This window comes from Pseudopipra pipra, chromosome 2 (assembly GCF_036250125.1).
Source record: "Pseudopipra pipra isolate bDixPip1 chromosome 2, bDixPip1.hap1, whole genome shotgun sequence".
NCBI lineage: Eukaryota > Metazoa > Chordata > Aves > Passeriformes > Pipridae > Pseudopipra > Pseudopipra pipra.
Genome location: NC_087550.1, coordinates 23,033,487 through 23,050,753, shown reverse-complemented (window position 1 = coordinate 23,050,753; position 17,267 = coordinate 23,033,487). Strand labels below are relative to the sequence as shown.

General features: G+C 41.0%; 1 protein-coding gene across 25 annotated transcripts in view; it reads left to right on the top strand.

Moving 5' to 3' along the window:
• The window catches only part of ZBTB20 (zinc finger and BTB domain containing 20), a 530,641-nt gene that overhangs the window by 400,397 nt on the left and 112,977 nt on the right, over positions 1-17,267 (top strand). The window lies entirely within an intron of this gene.

Here is a 17,267-nt window from a genome sequence, read left to right as displayed (position 1 = left end):
GTCTTTTTCAGTGCATGGTCCAGTCTATAACTCAGTAACAATCACTTTACTGTTTGAAACCTCAGTCACTGAATAAATACGATTTTACTGCTGCTTAGTTTGGATGTTGAGCTGTATTGGAGGAAACTGCTCTTCTTTCATGCTGAATTTTTTTTCAGGGTGGTGTGTGTGAAAAATAACACAAATAGGAGTGTTTTTGGATGGTCACACTGAACAGTCAGCAAGAAGAAAAGAACAGTATGGTGAAGGGAAATCTGTTTGTAGTGAAAGCAATATGAGCCTGTGGTTTGCTAATGGGACCAAGAACATGGATTTTTTACTTTAACCCTAGCAGTATAACTCCCTCCAATGCTGAGGAAATCACTTGATCTCCTGTTGCTGCACCTCAGTTTCTTCTTTGTGTTGGTAACCACCGTGACCCAACTCAACAGAATACCATTCCTCTTGAAGTTCAGATATTATCAGAGGTTTTGTAGAGATCTTTTCTAACCTAACAAGCCCACTCCTTGTCAATACTTAGAGTGTCATTTTCTTACTTTTCCAACTAAACAGGCTTTTATGGCTTTCACTTTTTTAACTGTGCAGAATCACCAATTCTGAGAGCAAGAGCAAGACTCAGTGCTGCCTTGTACATTATGCAGATTTTCAGTAGCAACCCCAGGTTAAGAATTTGGTGCTGATATTTTCAGTGGGACATAAATATAATTTCATTTTGTAAACACAGTTGATCTGAGCTTCTTGAGAAATGCTGATCATGAGACATTGCCATCTTTGCAGGCACATTTGCAGTAGCACTAGATTTGGTTAGATTTAATCTGTGCACATAAACTATGCATTCACATGAAGAAAAAACTTCAATTTAGCCAGCTAGGAGCACCTAACTCCACAAATTCCCTCAGCAAAAGCAGGGTGTCATCAATCTTTTCTCAGCTTTTCTGAAGTTTTGGCTGTGTGCCCTATGTGTTGACCATCTTGCTCATGAACGGCCTCAGTTTTGTTTTCCTGTTATCATTTCCACTTTGAGGTGTCTAGTGTTGCAGTGGTTCTCACAAGAAGCTGTCCTTGTACTCCTGCCAAAACCAGAATCACAGCCTAAGCCAGCCTTTAACTGGGCATTAGAAGGAAATGACACTCTTCTAATTTTGCTAGCAGTATCACTTCCTGAGCTTCACAAATCATTATCTGATCCAAAACTTCTCCATTACCGTGTTTAAGTGTTTTGCAGTTCTTGTACCTAAAAAACCTGCTGAGCAGTGTTGTTATGCATCTCTCTCCTTCTTGTATGTGTATATCCTGTGCACCAGGAAGTGCCAGGATCATGGATCTTTTTACTGGAACTCATCAGTTTTTGTTTTCCTGAGTCATCTTTTAGATTGTATGATTTTTAAATATTTGTTGGCTAGAGGATGATATGTTGAGATGACTGGATAGAGAAAAGAGGAAAAGAATTACTAAAAGGCAGAAGTCAGGAAGTTGGGTAGTCTGTTGAAGATAAATCCTTTCCTAGACAAAAAGTTACATCCTGTAATGCCCAGGGCGATTTGAGTATAACAGAGTTTCAGGCTGGCAAATTCTCTGGTTTTCTGCAAACTATTATGAACAGAACTTAAAAAAAACCAAAAACAACAAACCAAAACAACACAAAAACAACAAATAGAAGATTAAATACAATTACATTTGAACTCTGGTGGAAGTAGGACAAACAAATCTAGTAAACAGTCTTGGAAAGTATTTCCCATTATAGTCCATACAAGAACTGGCATGATTTAAATAGCACAGATGTATATGGGATGCATTTAGGAAGCAGCAGAAACTTAGCAGCATCCTCTTTGCTCCCACTCCACCTCCAGCAGGCTTTTGTTCCTCAGCGTAGCTGCCTTTGCTGGACTGCATCTTAAGCTGTTGCCAGTTTTGGCTGAAAGTTTTCAGACTACATCACTGAAAAAAAAACTAGGGAGAGAAACAATTAAAAGTTTCATTTTTCTTGCCTAATTGAAACAGCAAAATTAGTTTGGCTGTTTTGGCATGAGAGGCAAGGCAGAAAGTACAGCCTCTCCCATTTTAAATAACATAACTATTTTACAACCCACTTTGCACAAATGGAGCCACAGCGGTAGGCAGGATGGGTTGTGAGAGAAAGAGACTGTAAGGAGAAGCAATGCAATCTCTTGCATCTATTAAACAACAATATGGATATTTAAATCTCTATATGCACAAAGTTTTGTTGAGCTTTCATAGCAAGGTTGTGCTACCTGTATATGTGTGGTCCACCTGCATATATTCACAATTTGTGAATCTTTCCCTCCACCCATTTACAGTTTACCCAGGGATTTAGCAGAGTTTTGCAGTCTCACAGAAGTCTGGCTTGTCAGATGTAGCCTTAAATGAAATTGGTTTGTATTGCAACAGGATTGGTGGGAGGATCAAAGTCTTACTGTAAAATAAAAGGAGGGTTTTGGTTTCTGTGTGCTGAAATGTTTCTATTTCCCTTCATTTTTTTATTAGTGTATTAAGCAATTGAGTTCTCCAGTAGTAAGCAAAATGCTGTACCAAAGCGGTTATTAAAGAGAGGATTACCTCTTCGGTTACTGGGAGAAGGGGGTGCATGTTTCTTGTACGAAGGGTCTCAAAAACTGTGTTCTCTTAAAGTTGATTAACATTTTGTTTTAAAATCACAGAGGTGTGTACATAGACAACATGATGTATCTGATGATTCTAGCTTACCCTGAAGAGCCTGTGGTCGGCTAGAAATTTGGCAGATTGTCTCTCAGGTCAGGAAGTAGTTCTGATTTACAAATTTAAAAGCCAAAATCTGTTTTGGTATTTCTTAAATGTCAAAACAACCCTCTGACCTTGAAAATTACTTTCTCTGTATACTTTTAGGGTTTTTAAGCAAAAAAAAGGGCTTTTTCCTAGTGAAATATGGTAACCTGTTAGTCATCAAATCTGAGAATTTAGAGAAGAGAAAGCGACATTAACTCATCTTTCCTTTTGCCTGTGCAAGAAGGGGCTTCATTCATATCAGCTGGAGGGAAAAAGACTTGCTAATCTTTAACTGTGCTTCCAGTTTATTTCCATAATGTACACTGTGTCTTCTTGAATGACAGGTCCTCCATCTGCAGTGTTTCAGACCTTATAACAATAATAACTGGGAGGACAAGTTTCTCTGCTGAGTATCAGAAGTAACCTCCAGTGCCTTGATTTTGGTCTGTCCCCATGTAAGCACGGCAGGAAGGTAAAGGCCATCTTTAGTGCAGCTGGCCAGTTGCACGCTTCTGTAACCCAAGCTGATAATTTCTGACCCTTAATATGATCCATTGAACTTAAATATGACATTTCAGCAGCCCATTTAGTTGATGTATCTTCAGTATTCTCCTTTTGTGGAAAGTAATTTGGCCACTTCTGGTGGAAGTCTGATGGTTTTCCCTCCTCTGAAAATACTCCCTTCCTTCATCCCTTCTTCATCCACGTCTTCTTCTTACTCTAGCATTTCCATTTAGAAAGCAGGCATCTGTGTGGTGCCCCTGTTTCCATCAGAGCAGAAGCATCCTGCAGTTCTCACTGTGAATGAGAAGTAGCATGGGACAGAGCAGTCTGAAGCCCATCTCTCTTCCCTGGAAGTGGAGCATAACACATCCTACCTGTTCCCAGATGCTGCTGCTCTGCGCAAAAGCGACTTCAGATCCTTTTGGTTCTGATATGATGAACCTCAAAACTTCTTACAGTGTGAACTCTGAGCCTCTTCTGCCTCAGTTATTCATAGTATGTAATGTTATTGCATTCTCCGAGGCTTCCTATCCAAGGAGTTGCAATTACTAAGTAATTGTTAATGACTTAGCTCTCCCTGGATTTTGTGGATGGATTTCCATGGATTCTGTGAAGTAAGGGGGTCATATTTTCAGCACTTAGCTTTGGAGGAAACTGAGGCACAGGATGGATCACTTCTGGATTTAACAGAATACCAGAGCACAGATTTCTTTGAATTTAAGTGTCATTTTAAAAGATTTTCTGAGAAATCATTTGAAATGTCTGCCTCAAGTAGTCTACTGAAAAGTATTTTATAAATAACTGCGTGGTCTTTACAACAATCAATTAATTAGGTACCATTGTTATGCAGAGATGGGAAAACCAAGGCATAGCATTTGCTTAAGGTCAAGCAACCTGAGAGCTTATGCTCGTGGAGTTAAGCAGCTTGCTTTTCTTAGTCTACTGTGATTATTTTCCTTCTTTTCTCCACGTAGTTGATCATTTAAAAGATTGAACAAGGCTCTTCGGAAAAGAGATTAAATTTTGAGGTGTTGGCTGTAGTGTTCCAAGGTGATGGTTGTCCACCCAGTTTACAATGTAGTATTATAAATTATGAAGTAAATTAAAATGCTGAAAAGTAATATGTGCTCATTGATATGCCAATGTAATACAGAAAAAAACACCTACTGCTGATCTGTAGTTAAATTATTTAATCTAGAACTAATCTACTGCTCAATCCAGTTTTGAAAATGGAATAGTTTTATCGTTGAAAATAATTAATTGTTCAAACCCATCGGGCTAAATCCAGCAGTGACCTAAATGGTAGAATTACACATCAGACACAAGTGTGTGGGAAAATAAGTACCAAATTAATATATGTTGCCCTGATTCTCTCTTATCCTGGCCAGTATCACACGCTTTTGTTGGTAGGGTTTTTTGCTTGTGCTGGCTTTGCCCCCCAATTCCTCTCTCCAGCACTTGAGTTTAAACACTTTTATGACTATCTCACAAGGAAAGTTAGTAGAGGTTTATATTGTCCCTGCCCTGCATCCATTTACACCCATTCTGTGACCTGTGATGGGGTTCAGGCCCAGCTGGTCCTGGCAAAGGGCTTTGCTCAGTAGGGCTGACTCCGCGTACGGCAAGGGGAGCTTCCTGCCAGACCATTCTGGATGACCTCAGTTGAATTGCTACTGTTCACCCTGGTGTGAAGATGAGCAGGTCTCGGCCCAGTAGCCCTCAGTCATGAGGTGTTTCCAGCACCTCGTTTCAGGAAAAATACTGAGCCCCTTGGAAGAAAAAGAAAAAAAAGAAAAGTGCTTTTTTTTCTCCCTCTTTCCAAACGCTTCCGCAGAACAACATGGGGAAAAGGAGAATAGCAAGTATTCAATGGGAAATTTTTTCTTCTTTTTTTTTCTTCTTGGAGAAAAAAAATCCCCCCACAAATCAAAACAAGATGGAGCGCTGGAGCCCCACCTGCTGACTTGAGGAAACAGAGAGAAGGAAGGGAAGATGCCTGGTCCTGTGCCAAGCATTCAGCACTGGGCTTGTAGCACTGTGATGTGGCACTTGAAGCTCTAGGGGCCTGGAGCCAGCGTTACAAATGCAACAAGAACTCTCATGAAAACGAGCCTCTTAACAGCATGTTGAGCTGGTCTGTGATGGCCTCAGGAAATCCCCCTGGCTAGACAGGGCCTTTTTATCCACTACATTGCTCTGACTCAAAGAGAAATCTCACGTAACTTCCTTGACCAGAAACTGAGCATGCATGTAGTCTGCAGCACGGGGCTTTGCAATTTCCTTGTTTTCAGTTAATTATTACCCTCTTTCTGCTCTGAAGAAGTCTGCCCTGCCTTTCTTTGCTGTCTCATCGCACTTAGGGCCCAATGCTTCGAGCGTGTGTCATGTTCTCAGCCATCAGGCTTCATGCTATCCTTCCTTTGTGGTCAGATCCTTAGCTAATGTACACTGGCCTAGGGCCATTGATTTGAGTTGGGATTTTCAGTCGTTGAACATTTGGCCCTTTGAAGCCCAGACAACTACTCCTTTTTAAAAGCACCACAACTGACACTACTTGTTTTCAGGCTCAGGACTAGCTACAAGCAAATGCTTGTGTATTAATTACAACAAAGAGCAAATCTACTTGACATTTGATTTTGTTTTTCTTGTTTCCTTGCAAGCTTGAGAATGAGCTGCTTTTGCCAAAAAAAAAAAAAAAATCAAAATGCATTTCACGCCTTTTTTTTTTTAACTTGAAATAGGCCCCTTGGAAAAACTGACATGTTAAACACCAGGAAGAAAATGATTATTTGGACATATGGCTCCTCTTCCTGAACTTTGCAGAGAGGTTAGATAACGCTCTTTCACATCTTAAAAGACTAGACTGCTGCTACATTACTAACGTATTCTTATGTAATAATCTGATACTGATGATACTTTATCCAGTTCTAGTAATGTAAGACTCATTTACGGTTCGGTCAGTTGTGAGGGATTTGGTTTTTTTACAGATTATCTTCTAATTTGTTGGTTTTTTTTCGTTACACTGTCCTGAAGTAGAATATTGAATAGAACAGAATCATGCACAAAAATTGATTGCAGCTCTGTCTTTCAGGAGGGTTTTGCATTGTATAGATTGTTTCTATTAAACACTGCATGATTAGTACAGAAGTAAAACCAAATTTTAAAATCCCACTCTTAAACTAAGAAAAACTCATCTGAACCCATATATTTACTTTTAAGATAAGGCTGTTTCATAAAGTGAACAATTTGTAAGAATTAAAATAAAGGTGTCAAACCATCTGAGATAGTGAAATATTACAGAAAGATTGTCATTACCCTTGTCACAAGTAATGTTAGCAATCATGTAAGGTCTGCAGGTACTTGCAGAATGCGCAGTCATATAGATGAGCTGGCCAGAAAATAACAATGTCCCACAGTGAAAATATTTGCAATTTTGGAGTGTGAGAATTAAACTTTATGAAACTTTTTCATAAAAAACCTAGGTTTTAAAAGACCAGGGCCAGGACTTCTCCAGTGTGGGAGCCTGTTCACTTCCAGGTCTCCCTCATCACATCCTGACTCACCTGGGTCTAGGGTCAGCATCTTTCTCTGACTTTGAAACTTTGAGTTTCTATCCTGGACCCAAGAAACTTCCCTAATAATACTTTCTGTAAAAACTATGTTTACCACAAGTTGTTTCATGTTCAGTGGCAGAGCTCTGCCATGGAAAATTGTGGATTCACAGAATTCTGGAATAATGAAAATCAGAAAGGACCCCCCCAAGTCATCTGGGTCCAGCCCTCACCCTGCTCAAAGCAGCACCAGTGAGGACGAGGTTACTTTTTAAAGCAGCTTGTTCATGTCCATGTATATCCTTCTTTATGTAAATATATATATATAAATATATGTGTATATGAAATATATCAATTTTATAAGTACTTATATCCTACTGTGCATTTTTTCAATAACCGTGTTTCTGAAACTTGAGATTTTTAGAATAATTTTAAGTTCGCTCAATGATAAGCAGAAACCCTTGATCAGAAACTGTCCTGCACAGGAATGAATGCGCAGCTGTACAGTCACTGTACCCAACTCTTGCTGACCCTCATTCTTTCCTTTCATTGCAAGACCACTTTGTTTATTGACAGTGAGTAGTAGGGGCTTAAATATGTAACCTAAATCATAAAGTAATGCTGTAACCAAGGACTGGCATTGACTATTCTTAGACTGAACCCTGTTCCTGCACAGAGAGGAGACCCCACTTCTGCTACCCTGCATTTATTGCTGCTGTCTGTGGCACACAGAATGTTCTCCTAGATGGAGCAGTGGTCTAATCTGATGTGGCAGCTCCTACGTTTTTATCTTGTAAGTGCTTTACTTACATGAATTAATTCTGAAAACACTCCTGTGACGTTAGTCATTGTTATGATTCCCATTTTAGAGACCCTGTGTCTAATTCTTAATTATACTAATTCTTCCTTATGCTGGTGAGGTTCTGGATCTGTGAAAGGGTCTCCCAATTCAGGGAGATGGATTGCAGAAATGTCAATGGCAAAATGAGAGTTCTTTGCCCTCTGGCAATTTTCTGTTTTTTCTAAGGTTGGAGAGAAATATTGGAAGATGAGTATAAAAGTGGCTCTGTTGATTTGTACTAGGGGCTACACAGGAGATGCATAGCTCAAGCCTGTAAGAGGTGTTGTATTAGCCAAAATTAAATTATTGAGATTGTTGACACTTCTTTCAGTGTGGCCACAATCTCATCAGAAGAAAGTGAACACCACCTCTGCTGGCCCTTCTTTTCCTTTATCGGGTAACATTATCAGAGAATTGACATCCTACCTCCCAAAGTAAAAAACAAACAAACAAACAAAGAGAAGAGGCAGTGAGCTTGAGGGAGGGAGGAAGAGACTGAAGTTTGCCCATGAATGAATAACAAGCCATTTTAAAAGTAGTAATTATGTGCTGTAACCAGAAGGACCTTCTGTCTTTCTCTATGATAAAACTACCAGTGAAATGTATTGCAAGATAATTAGGAGCAAACAGGCAGGAAAAATGAGTGATGTGCTACTCTTCATTTCCTGAGCCGATCTTGTTCTAGTCAATGTGCAAGCTGCAGCTGTGTCTGTGGAGAGAGTGGAGGGGGAAATCAACCCTGTCTGTGTCTTCTTCCCTCATGGCTTCACCCAGCCCAAGGACATGATGGACAATTATATCAGATGCAGGAAATATTCAGAACTCTACACTCTCCTCTGGGTTTTTGGCTTCCAAGTCTAAGAGATAAAGTGGAATGTGCAGATAGAGACCCTTTTGCATCTGTCCCTGAGACAAAACTAGATGGTTGGACAGAGAAACCAGAAGCCCTCGGTGGGGTTATTTTGGTGGCAATCTCATGGTTTTGGTATGCTGAGGCTGTACAACTCCCCAGACTGCTAGCAATGCTGTTGTTCTTAAAAAGTTTTATCTAGAATGAGGAATATGAGAATAGTTACAGTTTTTACTCAATATTGAGCCTATGGAAAAGCCTACGGAAACAACAAATCTTTAGATGAGAAAGACTGGAGGCAGCAACACAATACCTGTCACCTCCAAATGCAGGAAATAAGGTTTTTGAATATGTGACAGGACCAAAGTTAGCAAGAGGGATATATACCATGTTTCCCGTCAGCATTTAGAACAGAAATGGGGCAGACGTCCGCTTTAAAGTTCTTCAAATCAGAATTATAATTGTCTTCCCATGAAAGTGTGTGAGAAAATTAAGCCTCCTGACATCCTGAAATACTTATGCTTCTTTCAAAAATCTTAGAATAAAATATAATAGAATGGAGTAGAGTAGGCTGAATATAACATATGATGCTGTTTAAGTAATTTTCATTTTTTTTAATTTTGGAGCAGAGGTGCAAACAGTAATGACAGTATGGAATCATGATAGAGGGTAGAGAGTGAGGTAGAGAGTTAATGTTTTTGGTGTTTAAAAATCTTCTGAGGCCTTCACAGTAAACATCCTTATAAACATGCAGAAAACATGTTACCTGTGAAAGTCACCTCCTCATTTACCTGCTTCTTAACCAGTAATCAGATTTCCTTAATTTGTTGTAAAAACACACTTTTGAAATGTTACTTTTTGACCCAATGCAGCTGAGTACAAAGAAGGGCAGGAGTCTTGCTCTTCTTGTGTCTTCTCAACCATGTGTTTTATAGAGTTCCCCTAGGTTGCACTGTTGCTTTTCCTCTGAAGGCAAGGGGATTGCACTGGTGCCCATGAGGGCATGGCTCACTTTTCAGCATCTTACTGTGCTGGTAATGCACTAAAACAGAAGAACCAAATGTCCCTCATAGACCAGTTTGCAATATTTTCTTTTTTTTTTTTTTTTAAAAAGAGAGGTTCCCCCACAAAATAGGCCATTATATTTGAATTGCCTAAGAGAGTAAAACTATGAAGCCTCTGTGATGTTTCCATTTACATTTCCCTATTGTCAGCAAACGTCTGAAAGGAATTGCCTTGGGAACTGGGAACTGCACAGTGTCAGTAAAAGGTGCTTTAGGAACCAATCCTGGGGATTTCATATAGTTTAGGGTAGGGTGGAGGGTGCAGGAGGAGTTGGTCCTGGTAATCAGTGTAATAAGAAATAAGCTTGTATGTTTTACCCCAGAAAATCAAATTGCATATATGACAGAAATGAAGTAGATGCAAGGCATGGTACTTTAGCATACAAAGGTATCTACTGAGCACAATGGTAAAAGTTAGGAATGATGCTTACCCAAAAGATAAGCAAGCAGTAGATTTCTGTAATAGGATGGACTTCCCAGTCTCTTTCACTAATTTTTTATGTATTGAATAATAACTATATTCACCCTCACCAACGTGCTGTGCTGGTTTACATCTGAACAAAAAGCACAAACTCACAGCTGTTTATGAAGACAAGCCAATAAATCTAGAGGAATATATTTATACAACTCATCCTGAGATTACATAGTTAAATGCCATTTTTTCGAGTAGGCAGAGCTCCTTCTTTGCAAAGGAACCAAATTCCTCTCTGTGCCACCCAGATCTGTTGATTTCCCATTAATGTCAGCTCTTGTCAGCTCTACTGAGTGCTACAAGTTGCACTGTAGAATGTTTTATATACATTAAAGGAGTAAGTAGTCTGCCATTTCCATGTCCTTCTTTTGGCTGGCATTAAGTAATGCATGTAGAAGACAGAAAGTGAGGAGCAGTTCTGATGGCTCTTTCAGAAATCCTGCCATTTGCCACTGGCAAATCCAGGTACAGTTCTCATAAAGATCTCTTCCAATTCTGTAGCAACACTTTCTTCCTATGGAGAAAGTATCATATATATGAGTTTGAAAGCTTGTTGCAGCACTGATTGCTTTTTCCATAGCAAAGAGCTAACTTTATTCAACTGATTAGACAGACTGAGCTTTGAATTATTGCTTCTTTGCCTAAATCTCCCTGATACATGCAATGATTTATATGAAGGAAGAGCAAGCAAGAGGGTGCCATGCAAAACAAGAGATCATCATCATGTATCTAAGTTAAAATCTGTGATAAAAATCTCAGGAGGGTTAGGTGATGTACATTTTCTGGAGCTCCCACTGGCCTTTTGCATTTATTTAGACTGTGGGTTGGCTTTTGGATGAAATCCATGTAGAAAGCAGGAGGTCTTAGACTTGTGTATCTTCTAGTAGAAGGGGACCAACTGAGAGCCAGACTTAATAGTAGTGCTTGCTACATTAAACGCTATAGGAAATTTGGGGATCACCATATCAGGAACACATGCTAATAAAATGTGTGCCACATAGTAAAAACTCACCTGGGTGAAATGCTGCTCCTTCTGATATCAATGGAAATTTCCTTTTGACCAGGGGTTGCTATGGCAGCAAGCACTGGAAATGAGAACAAGGACATTTTGATATGTCTACACTGTGGATTGCAAATTATGATATCCGAGTTAGTTTTAAACAGTCTTGCAAGGAGTGGTCTAGTTAAGGCAGCCTGGAACACCACGTGGCCTAATTTACTATACTAAGCAGTTTCCTTTCCTCCGTGCTGAATGTCTGTCTGTGTCTGGGATAGAGCAGAGGTCGAGAGGCATTTGAGGGGATGCTTATTTTAGGGGAATGGGATGAGGAACAGGCTGCGATAAGGAGTAGTGTAGGGAGGGAGAAATAGTATGAGCAAAAGTAAGCTAGAAAACAGGAGATACAGCAGTCCATGGAGTCAAGAGAATGGAAGGGATGAAAGCAAAATCAACAACAACAGAAGATGTACGGGTTTGGGAACCAGCGACCAAAGGGTCTCTTCCCATGGCAGTGCACTTTGCTCTGCTCTTTGGAAGTCAGCCTAGGGCTCCCGACTCTCAGCAGGAAGTAAGCAGTGTCAGGAAGACGCTGTCAAATCACTGAATGAAGTTTCCTCACAGTCTTCCAGCGGATTGATCAGCTCCTAAGCACCGTTTTACTTGTGCTGCTGATGACGCTGCCGGCTGAAGTGGTGAAGTTCTGTATTACAGCTCCACAGGTGCTAACCCACCTCAGCATCAGCAGCAACATGGAAGAGCTTTCGATTTTTAAGTTGACTTTTAAAGAAAACCCTGAGAAATTATACTGAAAACGCATTACCATAATGTTAATGTTACTAAGTCAAACACTTAAAAGTTAGGAAATGCCACAGTTAATGTTGTCTGTGCCACCTTAGGGAGGGCCCCTTGTACCATTACCATAGCCTGTAATTACATAACTGCACACTGTTTCTTCCACTGAACCCCTGCATAAGGTGGTCAAGTCCTCTGCATATTTCATTAGAAATGTAGCCCAGAGCTGTTCTGCTGCATTATTACTTTGGTATTGACCTAGGGAAGAGAAAACTACTTGTCTATGTCACCGTGCTCTACAAAATCTCCTCTTCTGGAAAGGGGTTGAGGCCCTTAATGGCACTGTGTTTCTCTGAAATCTCCTTTTCTGTTCCTTGGGAGCATCTTACCTTCCATGGTATTTCAAGTGTGAGCAACTCATATTGGGAGGCTGGGAAGAAAACTCATAAATAACATTTAACGGACCTTTTTAAGTCCAACATCCCATTTGCTTCTGCAGTGCATCCCTCTCCTATTGACCCTGGTTAGGTCTTCCTATAATCTGTGCTGAGTCAACAAGCTCCAGTGGGCTGGTAGGCAGGTGGGACACAGATACGCAGCATGTGACATTTTCAATGGTGGAAAAGGGAAGGAACCCACCTTTTCCTATAGCAGAGGGTGATAGAAGGAATGAATAATAATGACACCTCCCATCAACTTCCCATTAATGGCAAAACACATAAAACTGGTGCCAGTTTTGCCTGGACATGTATGTAGAAAAGACAGTGAAATTAATATAGAGAGGTTGCTAGAGCCTCTGTCTCTTTTGTTTCTTCCTTCCTTAAGCATTTGTACCCAAAATGAAGAGTGATGGGGGAATCACAGCACTTCCTCTCAAAGGCCAGCCGTCAGCCACGTTGTGAGTCCCTTCTCTACTTTCTTCCCATGCTTTTGAGCAGTGCTTGCAGGTTAGCCATGCTCATTTTAAAGCTTATATACAGCAGATGTTCACAGAGCTGATCAGGAATTATGGACTTGCTGCTGTAGCTGCAGCCCTGTATGAAATACAGAGAATGTATATAAACCACAGAGAATATAGCTGCCTTACACAATAAATTCACACACCTTCCTTGCTGCTATTCGCTCAGGAGGGGACATCAGAGCCCCTGATGAGGGGGCATTCAGTGTCCTGAAATCGAAAGTAGGTCCCTTGCATTTGACAAGGGAAAGTTCTGGTGGGGCAGGGGGGTGATGTCTGGGGGCTAAACATGCTGACAGCTTGCTGTCAGAGCAGCATGTTACTTGCTGCCTTCCGTCTCAGAAGGAGAGGCCACCTGCCCCACACCTTTGTAGAAGCAGACTTTAAAGAAGTGTCATAAATCTCTGCCTGGCCTGCCACACAGCACTGCCGCTGCCCTGGATATCACCAGAATTCATCCATTTGAACTGTACTTCATTTTGCAGCCCAGGGTAGAAGGAATAGATTGCTTTGACACCTATTTTGGGGTATAATTTCTCCACCTTCCCAGTGCCTGGGACTTGTCTTATCCCAGTACCCAGCACTGCCTTTTTACAGCATCTCCGTCTGTATCCTGCAGGTACTCGATTTGTCTGTGTTTGTGCAGACATGCATGGCAAGGATGTGCTCTCAGAGCTTGTGTAGTTCCAGAATCATAACATTCCAGTGATCCATCAGGAAAATTCAACCGAAGGGCAGCATGGTCTTGCTTTAAGCGAGCTGAAGTAGTAGGCACTCCTTTCCCCACCCCACAGGACAGGTAGTCTTTGAAGACTGTAGGAAGGTGTGGGTGTTTATTTTGGTGAGAGCTGCGGTGATGTGTAAAAAGGAGAGGGAAGGGATCTCCCAGCTTTTTGGAGATGGCCTCTGTATAATGCCATTTAAATCTGTACTTTTTGTTTGGTGGTAAGTTTTAATAGTTATCCTTTGAGGATTTTCCCAGCGAGCTTATCTGAATACACCAACAGTCTTTTTTGTAATATTCGCATTTCCCCTTTGGTTCAGCCGAGCCCACTGACAGATCATTCAAATTCAATTGTTTTATGTCTAAGCCGAACAGCTAATTAAAGTAGGGATGATTAACCTGACTGGCAGTGTCGCTCTCTCTCCCTCGCTCTCTCGCTCCCTCCCTCCCTCCCTCCCTCCTGTTCCAATCAGTCTTTTTCTCACACTCTCCCTCTCTCTCTCTCTCTCTCTCTCTCTCTGTCTTTTGCTCTACTGTGTGTGTGTGTGTGTTTTTTTTTCCTCTCTCCTAAACGTGGTCTGCTTGCTGATGGCAGAATGGCACTCGGAGATTTGTGCATTGTGTCTGGTTTCCTACGGGCAGGCTGACCCAGTGCCTCTAGGGACTTATCAATAGACCACTCAGAAGAGACAGAGACAGGAGAAAGGAGGAGGGGTGGGGGGGGGAGAGAAAGAGAGAGGGAGAAAGAGAGAGAGAGAGAGAGAGAGAGAGAATCAATATCAAGAATAGAAGGAGCTCCGAAGCCATTTTTTTTTTTTTTTAAAGAAGTATCAGGACTTGGGAAGAGGGTGACAAAAGAAGGTTTTTCAAAGAGGCAGTGGAGGAGGTTCTAATAAATTTGGAAGGAAACAGTTCCCTGTCTTGGGAAAAAAGGAGAACTCCTGGCTGATTAGCATTCACACCAGGTATGAGATGTTCCCTACCCCTTATCACTGTCGCAACCGAGATGGAAAAAAGCGCTTTTCCCCCCTTTTTTCTTTTTTTTTGTTTTTTCTTTCCCCTCATCCCCCCCCTCTGCTCTTTAAGGAGATGGAGCGAGCGTTTATTTTGGTACGTTGGTTGGTGGTGGCAGGGGGAGCGCGAGCCGTGGGCATTTGTGTGCTGGGAACAGGGAGAATGGAAGCAGGGCAGCGGGGAGGGGGCGGGTGGGAGAAGAGCCGGGAGTGTGTTACTGTGTCTCCTCTTTGTGCACCCCTGGGGGGGTTACCCAAGTTCATTTCCAGCAGGTGGATTTAGAGAGGGAGTTACTTAACGCTTGACCGCCAGTTTTGAAAAAAAGGAAAAAAGAAAAAAAAAAAAAGGACCTGCTTCCTATGTCTATTAAAGGAAGCTCCAATTTTTTCCCTCTCTCTCTCCTCTCTCTCTCTCTTTCCTCTCTTCCTAACCAGACAGCGGGAGGGTTTCTGGCTTCTCGCCAGCCCAAAAGCCTCTAAGTGTTTTGCACTTGTTTCAGGGAGCCCGGGGATTTTTTTCAGCATTTTCACTAGAGAACAAAGAGTTCTTTACAAAGGAAAGGGGGAGAGCGAGCTTAACGCCTGAGATATGTTTTTCTATTTTTATTAGGGATTTTTTTTCCCCTACTAAAAAGAAAGAGAGAAGCAAAGCACAGAATGTGTGGCAGCAACAAAATAGATTGAAAGGAAATGCAGTTCTCTTACCTCCAAATTATAATTTGGAATTAATAAGAACAGGAATGGAAGGGGGACAAGACCAAGTGAGTTTGGTATGTTGTTCTTTTCTCCCTTTTTTTAAACTCTCTCTTTAAATTCCAACTGCTGTTTTGCCAACTTACCTAGCATCTTTTTTTTTCCATAAAAGTTATATTGCAAACAGTTTCTGTACAGTTTCTGTTTACTTAAAAAATCAAACAACAAATTCTTACTGAGGAAAAAAAAGGAGGGAAATGGGGTGGTTATGGTAGAAAAGAAACAAATGAGTGGGAACAGAAATCTTTCACTTTCTGTCACTTAGAAAAAAAGTTGGTAATGGCTTGTTGAAGCTAGGATCCTAAAATACAGATGGGGCACTAACGTCTGTGTCCACGGACCCAGCTTTTCCCTGACCATCTGTCTAAAAGTCACCTCTCACTGGCAGCTCAAATGATTAGTCGGAGCTCAGGGATTTTTTTGTTTATTTGTTTGTTTGCTTGTTCCTCCTGTTTGGTGGGACCCTCTCTCAAATGGCTCCATTTCACCTTCTGAGTTTAGTTCTTTAGTCGAGCCCCAGATTGAGGGTTTCTGGATAGACCTCTTTGCACTGTAGATTTTTTGTTCTTCTGAATGTATTTCTTCTAGATACACTCTTTGTCTATTTGTACGTGAAAAAGGCACATGCAATAGAGAAGGGAATAGCGCATCACATTTAGGGAGGTGTTTAGATTTGAATTTTATTGCATATAGTATATAGCATACAAGACATCTTCTTTACAGTTTCTCCTGAACAGTGGTTAGGATGTTTGAGAATATATACTGTTGCAAATTCAGTAGCTTGAGGAAGTGCTTTCTTTACCCAAATTCTGCTTTCATTCCTTTATTGATTTGTATTTTCCTGCCTTTGACAATTTACCAGTCTAAGAACAGCATCATATAGCAGAGGTACAGAAAACAAGAGAGGAAACTCTTGGTTTTGATATTATATCCCCCCTAAAAACCATAAGCAATTTATACACAGATCTGTATCAAATTATTATAGAGTTACGACGATTGTTTCTGGATGCAGAGCACTATTACTGCAATACCTTGATTTTTATTTTCATGCTGCAGGCTTCCCTCAGGAGAGGTTGTCTGTTACAGCTACATAGGTATTGCATATGTATTCGTGCCACTGTTTTTAAGCAACACCTGTGCATCGTGTAAGGGTACACAGAGAATCAGTCCATTTACATCTTATATGATGAAGGGGGGAAAAATCCATTCTTGGGCTCTGCTTGTGCTGCTTTAGAAATCCCACTACCCTACAGTGGCAAAACGTCCTGCAGGATACAGCCCATCTTTTGCAGAAGTGAAGGGAAACTGTCCACGACAAGTGAAACCACCAGTTAAAATACAGTTTTGTTTTCATGCCAGTATCCAATCTGGGGGCTTGTAACCCTCCAGCTTTGTTAGCTGGGACTCTTCCCTCTCCAAAGCTGTGGTGGGCACAGCTTTCCCCGCAGAAGTTGGGGGGTTATCGTGGCCTGAAGTGCCCTGCTCCAAGACTAAGTTCCTTCACTGCAGGTCACCCAGATGCTGCCTTTGCACAGGTAACAGCAATAGTGGTGCCCAGTCGAAAGTACTTTGCGGGCTTCCCAGTTTAATGTAAAATGCTTGGCCAAGAGGTATGGACCACCAAAAAGAGTTAGTCGTTCTCTTGGCAAACATAACAAATAGAACAACTTTTGGCAAATTACAAATGCCTGTCTTTTACCTAAAATCCTTGCTTTCCTCATTCCTCCAGAGAGTTTTCCCAGTTCCTGATGTTTTTCATGGTCTGAATGTTTTCTGTGACATTTCTCCCTTGCTCTCTCTGAAAAGGGAGGAAAAAAAATCACAGGAAAAGTAAGCAAAAGAGCACAGAAAGGGGACTTGATCTTTGAAGTTTTCCATAGGATAAGCAGTCTAATTTTTTTTCTGCCTGAATCTTTTTTATTCTCCCCCACTCCCTCTTGATTTTTTTTTTTAAATCTAACATGCTTTTGTGAGTATTTCGT